Source organism: Zea mays, chromosome 6 (assembly GCF_902167145.1).
Source record: "Zea mays cultivar B73 chromosome 6, Zm-B73-REFERENCE-NAM-5.0, whole genome shotgun sequence".
NCBI lineage: Eukaryota > Viridiplantae > Streptophyta > Magnoliopsida > Poales > Poaceae > Zea > Zea mays.
In genome coordinates, this window is record NC_050101.1 from 22,866,049 (window position 1) to 22,879,869 (window position 13,821).

Below are 13,821 nucleotides of genomic sequence, written 5' to 3' on the forward strand. Positions count from 1 at the left end.
AAGGCTGAAGCTGAGCATTGCTTTTATAAGTTGGTCAAAATTTTATTAGCAATTACTAAGTGTAAGTAAATACCAAACCCTTAGAAATAATAAGTAAAAGTAATAATAAAATAATCCCAAATGCAATGAAATGACAGATTAAGTTTAAGTTCCATAAATTAATCATGTGAGGGTCCGAGCCGCTCATGACCGTGAGCACGGCTAGTATACTAGTTTTACACTCTGCAGAGGTTGCGCATCTTTACCCACAAGTCATGTTACCCATCTGCCAAGAGATGGCCAATCCCATACACCTCTACCGAGGAGGCGAGGCAGGGTAACACTACGAGGCCTTTACAAAGTTCCACTAGCTTCAGAAATCCCGCTACAGTTTATAGGAAGCTCCAGTGCAGGGTTCTTGCCTGACCGCCATCGCAGCAAAATCAACCAAGGACCTCCCTACACTGACCACTCCCCTACTGCCCTTGCCCCTTTCGGGTAAGGAAGACCTCCACTAGCTTTCCTAGTTAATCAGCCAAGGGCGTCCCATTATACCCTTGTGGTAGCACTGTTTTCCCGGGTGGTCGCTCCATGTTCCCATTAACATAATGATCTTAACATGAACAGTAATAATAAAAGAGAATAAAAGAGTAATTATGAATAAAGTATCTTTATACCCAAATCCACATAAAGCAATAGCAGGTACTACCCAAAGAAATATTTCAGTGGTGAACAAGGTATAAAGATAGCCAAAACTAGGGTAACCTATTGGGTCCCATCAAAATTATCCTATGCAGATCATTATAATTAATAAGAACATGGCTGGGAAAAAGTAAGTGATCAAGGGCACGACTTGCCTTCAATGAGCTCCTGCTCAGCTATCTCTACTTGCTGAACCTCAGAATCCACAGTGGCTTGCTCGTCTACTCGCATCAACACAATACATACATAGTATAGCCAAAATCAACATCACACCAAACAGATGAATAAAATATACAGTAAAAATCTACACATTAAAATAAAATCATAGGAACTGGAATCACTAAATTTGGAGTTATAGTTTCAGGTTATGAATTTCCTAAGGTTTAATGTGATTAAAATAGGATTAAATGATACATAATTTTTCTTACTGTTTTCATGTCAAAACAGAGCCACTATGTGATAGAGAACATTATTACAAAATTTTAGAAACTGGAATGGAGTGATTTGGACTAAAAATGAATTTTCTATGCATTAAATAAGTTCTAGGAATTGTTTTTATATTAAAAATCTATTTCTGAATTTATTTATTTGTTTTTCATGATCTCTGGACTGGGCGCACGAATTTCAGAAAGCTCAGGGCTTCCGGGGTAAAAATCCCCAGACTCAGAGGGCATCCCGAGCTGGACGGCGGGTTAGTTTATTAAGTCCCTAGGGTTTCTTTAGCAAAAGGTGCAGGCCGAAGAGGTACAGAGAGATCTCGGCCGCTAGATCCAGAACCGAGGGTCCGGATTAGACCGGCGATGGGTATAAATCCTGATTCCCGAGTCATCGTCGGATCTGAGATCGACGACTCACAGCGCACGATCCCCACTATTTCGCTTTAGTCGTCAGATTGCCGGTCTACGGTGGATAACGGTTGGGATGAAGGGGTATTTCCTGCTTCTAATCAAAGCCGTGCGATTAGTGATGAACGGCGGGTACGCGAGATTAATCTACCCCCTCCACTCACCATCCTACGGTCCCGGTTTCTTCATCCCTATCCCTTTAATCCTTACCGTCCAACGCATGATCAAGTGATGTCGGGCGTCTTCATCACCGGTTCTCTCCCTTCTCTCTTTTCTCTCTCCAGTCCACTTCGCCGCGGCCGAGCGCCAAGGATCTGGCAGCGATGACCCGAGTCCGCCATTCGAGTCCCCGTTATAAGGCGCGGAACGTTCTTCGCCTCCCACTACCCATCTAGCTCGGCACCAAGCCTTCATCTACAGACTGCTCGAGACTACGTGCCATCCAGTGGCAAGCCATCCCCTCGACAGCGCCTGGAGCATTGCCCTACCGCATCCACGCCAGTGCCTAGGCTAAGACGTCTCGCACTTCCTATCATACTACAGAGAAGGGGCACGGAACATACCGTCGCGGAGGGGGTGAAGACGGGACTGACGCTCACAGTCCGAAGGTCCTCCACGCGATGGGAGCGCCCAGGCATTTGTTCTCTCTTTCTCTCGGCGGCTGCCGTGATGGTTTCTAAGCTATGGCGGCGAAGGTTAGGGCCACAGTAGAGGCTTTATGCGCAGGAAAGCACGGAATCGGTCCCAACGGCCCTACGACTCGGCGCGAGCTTCCGCTAAGTCCGGCGTCCGCTGCGGAGGTGGAAGACGAGCGCTGACTGAGCCGTGAGGGTCGGGGTCCACTGGTCAGAGGGCGCGCGCACGGTGGCAGGTGACCGACGCGTGGGCCCGCCACAACGGTGACCAATTCGTGAGAAAAGGTGACAGGGCCGCGCGGTGGACATCCACTGGTGGGCCGAAATCTGATACGAGGCCCATTTAGCTGGGTTTTGTTTTATTTTTTTCATTTTCCATTCCTTTTTCACCATCTTCTAATCCAAATTTGAATTCAACTTTAAATTCAAACTTTGTGGCTCATTAGTTACACTCTATTTGCGCAGTTGAAAGTAATAAGTTTAAGGATATTTATATTATTTATATTTTTATATCCTTCCTCTTCTTCTTATTTTCAAAACCCTAATTTTAATTTAGGGTTTGATTTAACTTCTAGTATTTATTATCTTATTAACCTTATTATTATTTTTTTATTATATTTAATGCACAAACATAAAAACTCCAACATGATGCATTTTTTTATCATTTGTTTGAATTAAACTCTAAATTTTGTATATGCTCTTTTTATGATGCAAATAAGGCACATCAAATAAGGAAAACACTATATATTCCTTTGTACATAATTTTGAGTATTACACCCGTTTTCGCGGCCGTGGCCGAACCGTTGTTTTCGGCCCGCGCGCCATGGCGAACGCCTCGTTTTCAGCCCATACGCAAGGCCGAACAGCCCTGCCGCCCGTCGCCGCGCGCCTCCTCCCGTTTTCCCTCCGTTCCACCTTGACCTTCACTCCAGACATGCGCTCTAGGTTCGGTGTCCTTCCGCACGCTGGGACTTAGCCCGTTTTCGCGGCCGTGGCCGAACCGTTGTTTTCGGCCCGCGCGCCATGGCGAACCCCTCGTTTTGAGCCAATACGCAAGGCCGAACAGCCCTGCCGCCCGTCGTCGCGCGCCTCCTCCAGTTTTCCCTCCGTTCCACCTTGCCCTTCACTCAAGACATGCACTTTAGGTTCGGTGTCTTTCCACACGCTTGGACTTAGCTTATTTTCGAGTTCGTGCCCGAGCCTCCGTTTTCGGCCCGTGCGCCATGGCGAACCCCTCGTTTTCAGCCCAGACGCAAGGCCGAACGGCCCTGCCGCACGTCGTCGCGTGCCTCCGTGTCGTTTTCCCTCCGTTCCACCGTGCCCTTCACCCAAGACTTACACATTAGCTTTGGTGTCTTTCTACACGCTTGGACTTAGCCCGTTTCCGAGGCCGTGCCCGAACCGTTGTTTTCAGCCCGCGCGCCATGGCGAACGCCTCGTTTTCAGCCCAAACGCAAGGCCGAACAGCCATGCCGCCCGTCGCCGCGCGCCTCCTCCCGTTTTCCCTCCGTTCCACCTTGACCTTCACTCCAGACATGCGCTCTAGGTTCGGTGTCTTTCCACATGCTTGGACTTAGCTTGTTTTCGAGGTCGTGCCCGAGACTCCGTTTTCGGCCCGTGCTGTAACACCCTAGGTGTTTATATTCCGCTCGACGATGAGTACGGATTTAAGCACGTAATCAGTGGATAAATCGGAGGTAAATTTTAAACATCTTCGCCTTTTGTGATTTTAATATCGCATCTATTTCGTCTGTCGCGAGTGCGACATCATTTTTATTTTTTATCTATCCGGGCTTTTCCTAAATTTTCGTGATGTTCGGAACATAGTTGTTACGAAAATCGGTGCGTTCGGTGATTAATTGAAAATTCATCGCCCACGCGAATACGAATTCGGAAGCCCGAACCAGTTGGATGATTTTTATTCCGAGCAAATTAGCTGAACTCGACGACTAAAATGTCGGGGGGAAATAATCTGTATCGCGATGTCCGAGAGGAATCATGCGCGAGGTTGATAATCAAGGAATTTATAATTAATATTCGATTCTCCATGTAAATTATCTGTTGTCGTGGAATCGGGTGTCGACTGCGGATGAAATTATTTGATTTCAAATCAAATAGAACACAGTCTGAAATACTGTTGTTAACGCCGTTCTGATTTGTTCCGACGACGTCTCGCCCCAATCCATAACTTTGGATATAAATAACGGATGCAAATTCATCTAATTCTGAAGTATTCAATAAATAAAATCATGTCCCATTTATTTCTATCGATCTCATTGATTCAACTCATTTGTATCACTAAAATTCTAGGTTCCAAAAATATCTGTGAATTTCAAAAAAAAAAAAACAACAAACAAATTTCTCTTTTATCCCATCGCTCAGCCATCCATGCCATGTATGTCTCCTCTCCCTAAAAAAAAATCCCGTACATGCTCATCCTTATTCCTGTGATGTACAACTCCCTGGAAAAGAGAAATCCTCAACCATCCTTATGTACAGCTATGGTTGGAAATATCCTATGCGTTTTTTTTTTCCATGGCCACGTCTCTCCATTATCCTTGCCGCTCCTTATCTGCTGGCGTGGATATTTTTCATGAATCCTCATCTTCTGCCGCCGCTCATGCAACTGGTTCTTATCCTGCTTGCAACAGCTCTGTCCCTGGTATTATCCCTCGCACGGAGCCGCTAAGCATCAGTACTCGGCATCCACCCCAGCCGATGACACTCTCTGCTCCTCTCTCCGTCCCTGCTCATCTCCCGCGCGCTTGCTTGCTTCCCTGCCCAGCTCGGCCTTCAGCTCGTCGAGTCCCTTCCCGCTGCGCCCTTGCCGGTTCTCTGCTCGGCCATGGAAATCGCAACCCCCAGCTTCCTCTGTCGAGTCCGGCCGGAGCTCCCTCCTGCTTTGCTCGTCGGCTGCGCGAGCTAGCCGGCGTGCTCCTGCTCCAGCCTTAACGCGCGCGCCTGCTCTCTCTGTCCGGCCACCCTCGCCCCACCTCTCTCCTTTGTCGGCGCTCTGTCCAGTCTCCTCCATGGCCGCGCCTGGTCCCTACTTGAGCTCGGCTCTGCCCTCTACTCCAGCTCGTCCCTCTCTGTTGTTCTCGCTGTTGGGCCGGTCTACAGCTCGCCGTTGCCCATGGCCGCCATCGAGCTTCCTGCTCACGCCTATCTCCCTCCCATGCGCGCGTGAGGTCGACAGTGATCCCGGTCCTAGCTCGGATCTTGCTCCTGTTCACCGGCCTCGCGCACTACTGTCGGTGGACGCTATCATCGCCAGCGACTCGATTCTCCTCCGCTGCGTTGGTCGTGCTTGTCGTGGCCAGGCCACAAACCTTCCTCAAGCATGAGCATGACATCGCCTTAGAGTCAAACCCCTAACTGCTACTCCATCATCGTTGTCGTTCGCCTCTATAACGTGCTCAGCAGCGTCGTGTCATGGAGCGCGATAGGGAACACCTTGGTCGCGTGCTCCACCGTGTCGAGCTCCTTGGCGTCGCTCGCCCTGTTGTTCCCTATCGGGCTCACCCCAGCCGTTCTTCTGCTCCTCGCATCGTGATTGCCGAGTTCATCGGCAACCACAGTCACGTCGTGCCGCGCCGCGAGTTCGCTCCCCGCTATCGTCGTTTCCTCGTGTCCGCTGGCCGTGCGCCCCTACAGCTCCCTGTTCGGCAAAATGAGTGGACCGGTGCTCATCGCGTGTTGGAAAGATCGGCACCGATGTTCTTGCCGAATATTGATTGTTTGATTTTGGGGAGATCGACGCACACATGGTGCTCAATGAATGGTTCAAACCAGATAGCCTCGTCAAAATCACGGCTCTGAGTCGATTCGGAAACGGTAAGCTGATAATTTATTCAGAATAGTTCGATCGTTAAATAAATTAATGTGTTAGTGCGAGGCTCATTAGTGTGCTCGATAAATTGTGTAAGTCACGAAACTCTCGTCGACTTCGCAATTCTTGCGATTATCGAGCCAAATTCAGTATGGCGAGTTATTTCGCTATTCCGGTCAATTAGCTGAATCAATGTATCGAGTAGAATATTAGTAGGCCTGTGTGATAAAGAAATGTTTGATTAATTGTGGACATGTAATTTATGTGAGGGGTAAAATAAAATTAAAATAGTTCTTTGTGAATGATGTAACATCATTTATAAAATGAGGGATAAGTTTAGAATTTAATTAATTAGCTGGTGAGTTGTGTAGGCTAATTGTATTTCATGTATATAATTTGTTGTTTGTGATGCTTGCGATAGGTTTGAGAAGCGTAATTATTGCGCGTAGTCATATATTAATAACTAGTGTTTCCGTACAAAATTGTACAATGCCTCGCCGCTAGGTGTTTAAATTCGCCATCGCGTAGCATTATTTAGGTTTGTAATATTTCAGTCGATATGCATTCATGTGCATAATGCATTTCATTCAGGAACGTTAATTAATCGCGCGATGCGGAAGACAAGCCAAGTCGACCTCAAGTGCAAGCTAATCCGCAGGATAAAGCGGATGGACCAACTTGAAGATGATCGCCAAGTGGTCGCCACTTAACAACACTAACCTAGTGTTACTCAGGCAAGCCCCGGTGCATTTGCCACCTCCTTGCTGTTTTAAAATCTTTTATCACCTTGTTTGATGCATTAGGTGATAGGAGTTGTGTGCTAAACCGTTGGTGCATTTCCTTCCTTGATTAAACAACCCTAATACCCATTTTATGAAAATTTAGTGATGCTTAGCCCTGCTTATTAATTTAGGATTGTTTTTAAAAGATGATGTGTAACACGGGATATGGGAGTTTGTGAAATAAAATGACTTGTGATGATGAAGCCATTGTGGCCGCGATGATTTCATCATTCAAGTAGGGTACCTCTCTCAGGTATCAAGTTTTGGGGAAATAATATGTAATGGAGACCAGACGTTGAGCGGGAAAGTTTGCCCGTCTGTGTCGGTTAAGGACCGTTCGATGTAGGCCTGATGAGGTGAGACTTTGCAACTAGCCACATGCTCCGGTAAGCCTGAACCCGGCTATTCCATACGTGAAAAGACAACCGCGCACTGGGCGTGGGAGATGGTGGGAGTAGCGTGTACCCTCCTGGCTAGAGGCTGGATGGAGGAGTACTGTGCTCCCGGGTAGCACGGACCGGTTCACGTTGTGGAGGATCTGTGGGAATGGTTGACATATGCAAGGGTTAAGTGCTACATATGTCGTGTGGTTAGGGATCCCCAGCTGGGTATAATTGGTTCGAATCGTCGTTGCTCCTCGGTTATGGAGACTCAACTCACTGACCACTCATCGTAGTTTATAAGTGAAATAAGAATTTGGGTAAAAGAAAGCTAGATCAGAACAAGTGAATGCTCTAGATTAGGCAAATCTAGATTCAGGAAAAGTACTTAACTTGTGAAGTAAAATTTTGGCATAAGGATCCACTACTAGTAAGCTTTTCTGCAAAAAGAGTCATTGAACCTTGATAAGCCTTACCTTGACTCCCAACAAGCCAGCATATCCTTGAGAGTCTTTTCTTTAGTCGGGTAAGTCTTGCTGAGTAATTCCGTACTCAGGGTTTTATTCCCTGTTGTTTTTCAGGTTCTAACCTTGTGCTACTGTGATGGTGTTAAGTGCCGGTGGGCTCGGCCTTCTTATAAGTCTAAGTAACCCTTCTATACTTCTTATTGAGGATGGTCACTTGAGCTAGCATATATTTCAAACTTATACTTTTGTAATCACTTCGATAAAATAATATAAAATTTTTTGTAACTTGTAAAATTTGGTAATAGTATTCCGCTGCAAAAATATTGGTGTGTGTGATTTGTGTTACTTAATCCCACGGTTCTGGTTGAAAGTGGTTTATCCGATGTCCTTGGGGCAATCGGACAGATCCTGTTGAGTTATCTGGTGCACATGCATGGCCGTCTGAGGTCTTTGGGACAAGGACAGGTGCATGTGTGCCCAATAACTTGGAGGTTCTGCCACAGGCTGGTATCGGAGCTGGATTAAGTATATACGGTCACATACGTATTTTCAAAACAAAAGTTTTGGTTTTAGAAAACCTATTTTCAACTAAACACATTGTTTGGTTTTGAAAAACATATTTGAAAAACTATAATGCTAGCGACATCCTCTCTTAAGCCCTAAATTAAGGACTATCAGGTGGCTTAGTTGAAAACCACAACCGGGTGGGTATTGCATACATGTGTAATGTTATTTTTGAGGCCATTCTGTTTTGAATGGATCGACGCTCAAGGTAAGGTGAGATGTGAGAGCATGACCGAACAACCGTCGGTCTAGGGAAGTGCTTAATTGTGGCGCTTGATTATATACATGTTTCACATATGTATATATGAAGGCTGCGATGTGGAGTATTTACTTTTCTGGGAATTCAGTACCCCATGGATGTGTATGGGTATACAGACATGGGAGTACTGAGAAGTGTAATGTACTTGTAACGACGCACCTACGCTCAGGTAAGAAGGTGAGTTACCATAATGGGTTGCCCTATGGTTAAAGTGTGGCAACGGCGCCTATGCGTGGCTCGGCGCTTAATGATGAGCTGGCCTCCATATAGCAATATATGGAGTATAAACTGTGATAAACTGTCATGTGTGGATCTTGCATCATTGGGAAATTGGGCTGTGATGGATTTTTCTGCAGGTACACTAACCTCGAAAACGTATGTGTAGTTGACGACTAGCAAAATACCGTGAGAGCTATAAGTATGCCACCGATATAGAACGCTATTGCCACATTATGTTGGCAAAATCAGTGAGGACGCATAGGACGAGCATGCATCCTGATTGTTGCATCGTGTTTGTCACCTATACATCCAAAATGCTTCTCTCATCTTTATTCCAGTAGCCATTGATTGTAGATAATATGGTGTAATGTTGAATTATGAACTTCGATGAAATAGGTGTCCTCCATTCTTTAGGTGACCTCTTAGGGTGCTTTATGTGTGCTTTTGTGTTGATCTGCCGATAGAGGGTTAGTAGTTTGGTTGCTTAAACCCAAAATTAGGCTATGATCTTGTTTAGTGAACCATGACGCAAATTTGACTTCTCCATTATCACTTTATGACCAAGCCCATACAAATAAATGAGTAGACAATTTCCTTATTGGACATAAAATGTATCTAAGCTTAAAACAAGGATCTCAAGTCATGTCTCCTTCTAGAACCATTCCTTTGTTCAGTTGATGCCTTAGTTTCCTCATGTTTATCGAAGGCATATCAACTTAATCCTTGACCTTGTGATCTCTATGATGGGCATAGAAATATGCTTTGGACTGAATTAACAGTCTTCCATCATACTCCTTTCATCAAGTTTAGGTTATGGCCATGCCTTGTGCATTTCATCGGCCCATGATCTATTTGGCTCTTTACTTGTAACCATCCTTACAAGTGGAGTATCTCTTTGTACATTGTCATCCTTGCCCAATTCATGTGTGTCGCGTGAGACTTCTTATTGATTATGTCTGGTAATGGTGTTATGACTAAAACCAGTGGTGCCGTGGCGAAACCGAGGGCCTTCTGTGTGTGCGCACATGGTTGCGCTACTCGGCACACGCTAGTATCATAGTTAGTAGTCATAATCCATTATGAGATTATATCAATATGTTATCTTCCGTCGACCTTCCTTGAAAGAATTTCTATGTTGTTTGTCGAGTGATCAAGCAACATCTATCATCTCTGTTGGATCAGAAGGGCATACCACTCTCATGTGTGGTCTTATTTCTTTTGATCTTGGTAGTGACTACTCATACTCGTTCCCTTTATGTCCTTTGTGTAAAGGTGAAGCCTTGGAGCTTTTTAGTGTCGAGAGACAGCTAATTAGCTCTCAAAATGGAGATTGGATTTCCCCTGCTGCTGAAATGCAGGAGTTTGTTCCATCGCTCTCTTATTTAATCCATGTATTCCCTAACCAAGTGGATAATTCATCCCGCATGAAGAAACAAATGAACAACATGACCAAATGGATTTCTACCCAAATGCGTGATCAGCTGTTAACAAGAGTGAACTCTTAACCGTTGGCTTACCGATGGTACTGAGAGAACTTGCTCAATGTCAAAAGTAGTTCAACAAGTTGGTTTTACTAACTTGTAACTGCCCAATGAACAAAGGTTGAGTTTAGAGATTGATTTGTCGAGTTATCTAAACTCACTTTGGCACAAACCATCCTGAGAAAGTACTTACAAAAAAAACCAAGTTAATTCGACTAGTAACCACCTAATCATCGCTCTAGTCGTGCCTCGATCGTCTCGCGTGTGCTTTTCCAGCATAAGTGATCAAGTCGAGCCGTGACTAATGCTTGATAAAATGAATTGGTTGCAAAGCCAACATCAACAGATCTCTTCGTTGATATTTTATGAGTCTTTATCATTTCTCTTGGACTTGGATTTTCTGGCTAGCCACGGGTCAAATGTGGTGTTGTTCGCCATCCGCACTTGTCACGTGTGCTATGAGCTTACCGTAACCACTTGTTGGTAAACCTCTTTCTATGTGTTTTACCCAAGATGGTGCATCTGATTCTGTTTGGGTAAAATGGAGTATTTTCCGCTCGCTCAACAGACTCAGATAGTACAGTGTCATCAGAAAAAGGCAAACTGTACACATGGAACCTTATGGCAGATATCGTCTCTATTGGTGGACATCTCTAAATTAGCCTAAGGCAATATATGTTATGTCCACTAAAGAAACCACATCCTGAGATACTCACCCTCGCTCAAGGCTGTCATAAAGTTATCGCTGATATGAACATGGGTTACATGCTTCTCTACTCTTAGAAGTCTTTCATTCTGAATCTCGGGACGAGATTCTTTTAAGGGGGGAGGGCTGTAACACCCTAGGTGTTTATATTCCGCTCGACGATGAGTACGGATTTAAGCACGTAATCAGTGGATAAATCGGAGGTAAATTTTAAACATCTTCGCCTTTTGTGATTTTAATATCGCATCTATTTCGTCTGTCGCGAGTGGGACATCATTTTTATTTTTTATCTATCCGGGCTTTTCCTAAATTTTCGTGATGTTCGGAACATAGTTGTTCCGAAAATCGGTGCGTTCGGTGATTAATTGAAAATTCATCGCCCACGCGAATACGAATTCGGAAGCCCGAACCAGTTGGATGATTTTTATTCCGAGCAAATTAGCTGAACTCGACGACTAAAATGTCGGGGGGAAATAATCTGTATCGCGATGTCCGAGAGGAATCATGCGCGAGGTTGATAATCAAGGAATTTATAATTAATATTCGATTCTCCATGTAAATTATCTGTTGTCGTGGAATCGGGTGTCGACTGCGGATGAAATTATTTGATTTCAAATCAAATAGAACACAGTCTGAAATACTGTTGTTAACGCCATTCTGATTTGTTCCGACGACGTCTCGCCCCAATCCATAACTTTGGATATAAATAACGGATGCAAATTCATCTAATTCTGAAGTATTCAATAAATAAAATCATGTCCCATTTATTTCTATCGATCTCATTGATTCAACTCATTTGTATCACTAAAATTCTAGGTTCCAAAAATATCTGTGAATTTCAAAAAAAAAACAACAAACAAATTTCTCTTTTATCCCATCGCTCAGCCATCCATGCCATGTATGTCTCCTCTCCCTAAAAAAAAATCCCGTACATGCTCATCCTTATTCCTGTGATGTACAACTCCCTGGAAAAGAGAAATCCTCAACCATCCTTATGTACAGCTATGGTTGGAAATATCCTATGCGTTTTTTTTTTCCATGGCCACGTCTCTCCATTATCCTTGCCGCTCCTTATCTGCTGGCGTGGATATTTTTCATGAATCCTCATCTTCTGCCGCCGCTCATGCAACTGGTTCTTATCCTGCTTGCAACAGCTCTGTCCCTGGTATTATCCCTCGCACGGAGCCGCTAAGCATCAGTACTCGGCATCCACCCCAGCCGATGACACTCTCTGCTCCTCTCTCCGTCCCTGCTCATCTCCCGCGCGCTTGCTTGCTTCCCTACCCAGCTCGGCCTTCAGCTCGTCGAGTCCCTTCCCGCTGCGCCCTTGCCGGTTCTCTGCTCGGCCATGGAAATCGCAACCCCCAGCTTCCTCTGTCGAGTCCGGCCGGAGCTCCCTCCTGCTTTGCTCGTCGGCTGCGCGAGCTAGCCGGCGTGCTCCTGCTCCAGCCTTAACGCGCGCGCCTGCTCTCTCTGTCCGGCCACCCTCGCCCCACCTCTCTCCTTTGTCGGCGCTCTGTCCAGTCTCCTCCATGGCCGCGCCTGGTCCCTACTTGAGCTCGGCTCTGCCCTCTACTCCAGCTCGTCCCTCTCTGTTGTTCTCGCTGTTGGGCCGGTCTATAGCTCGCCGTTGCCCATGGCCGCCATCGAGCTTCCTGCTCACGCCTATCTCCCTCCCATGCGCGCGTGAGGTCGACAGTGATCCCGGTCCTAGCTCGGATCTTGCTCCTGTTCACCGGCCTCGCGCACTACTGTTGGTGGACGCTATCATCGCCAGCGACTCGATTCTCCTCCGCTGCGTTGGTCGTGCTTGTCGTGGCCAGGCCACAAACCTTCCTCAAGCATGAGCATGACATCGCCTTAGAGTCAAACCCCTAGCTGCTACTCCATCATCGTTGTCGTTCGCCTCTATAACGTGCTCAGCAGCGTCGTGTCATGGAGCGCGATAGGGAACACCTTGGTCGCGTGCTCCACCGTGTCGAGCTCCTTGGCGTCGCTCGCCCTGTTGTTCCCTATCGGGCTCACCCCAGCCGTTCTTCTGCTCCTCGCATCGTGATTGCCGAGTTCATCGGCAACCACAGTCACGTCGTGCCGCGCCGCGAGTTCGCTCCCCGCTATCGTCGTTTCCTCGTGTCCGCTGGCCGTGCGCCCCTGCAGCTCCCTGTTCGGCAAAATGAGTGGACCGGTGCTCATCGCGTGTTGGAAAGATCGGCACCGATGTTCTTGCCGAATATTGATTGTTTGATTTTGGGGAGATCGACGCACACATGGTGCTCAATGAATGGTTCAAACCAGATAGCCTCGTCAAAATCACGGCTCCGAGTCGATTCGGAAATGGTAAGCTGATAATTTATTCAGAATAGTTCGATCGTTAAATAAATTAATGTGTTAGTGCGAGGCTCATTAGTGTGCTCGATAAATTGTGTAAGTCACGAAACTCTCGTCGACTTCGCAATTCTTGCGATTATCGAGCCAAATTCAGTATGGCGAGTTATTTCGCTATTCCGGTCAATTAGCTGAATCAATGTACCGAGTAGAATATTAGTAGGCCTGTGTGATAAAGAAATGTTTGATTAATTGTGGACATGTAATTTATGTGAGGGGTAAAATAAAATTAAAATAGTTCTTTGTGAATGATGTAACATCATTTATAAAATGAGGGATAAGTTTAGAATTTAATTAATTAGCTGGTGAGTTGTGTAGGCTAATTGTATTTCATGTATATAATTTGTTGTTTGTGATGCTTGCGATAGGTTTGAGAAGCGTAATTATTGCGCGTAGTCATATATTAATAACTAGTGTTTCCGTACAAAATTGTACAATGCCTCGCCGCTAGGTGTTTAAATTCGCCATCGCGTAGCATTATTTAGGTTTGTAATATTTCAGTCGATATGCATTCATGTGCATAATGCATTTCATTCAGGAACGTTAATTAATCGCGCGATGCGGAAGACAAGCCAAGTCGACCTCAAG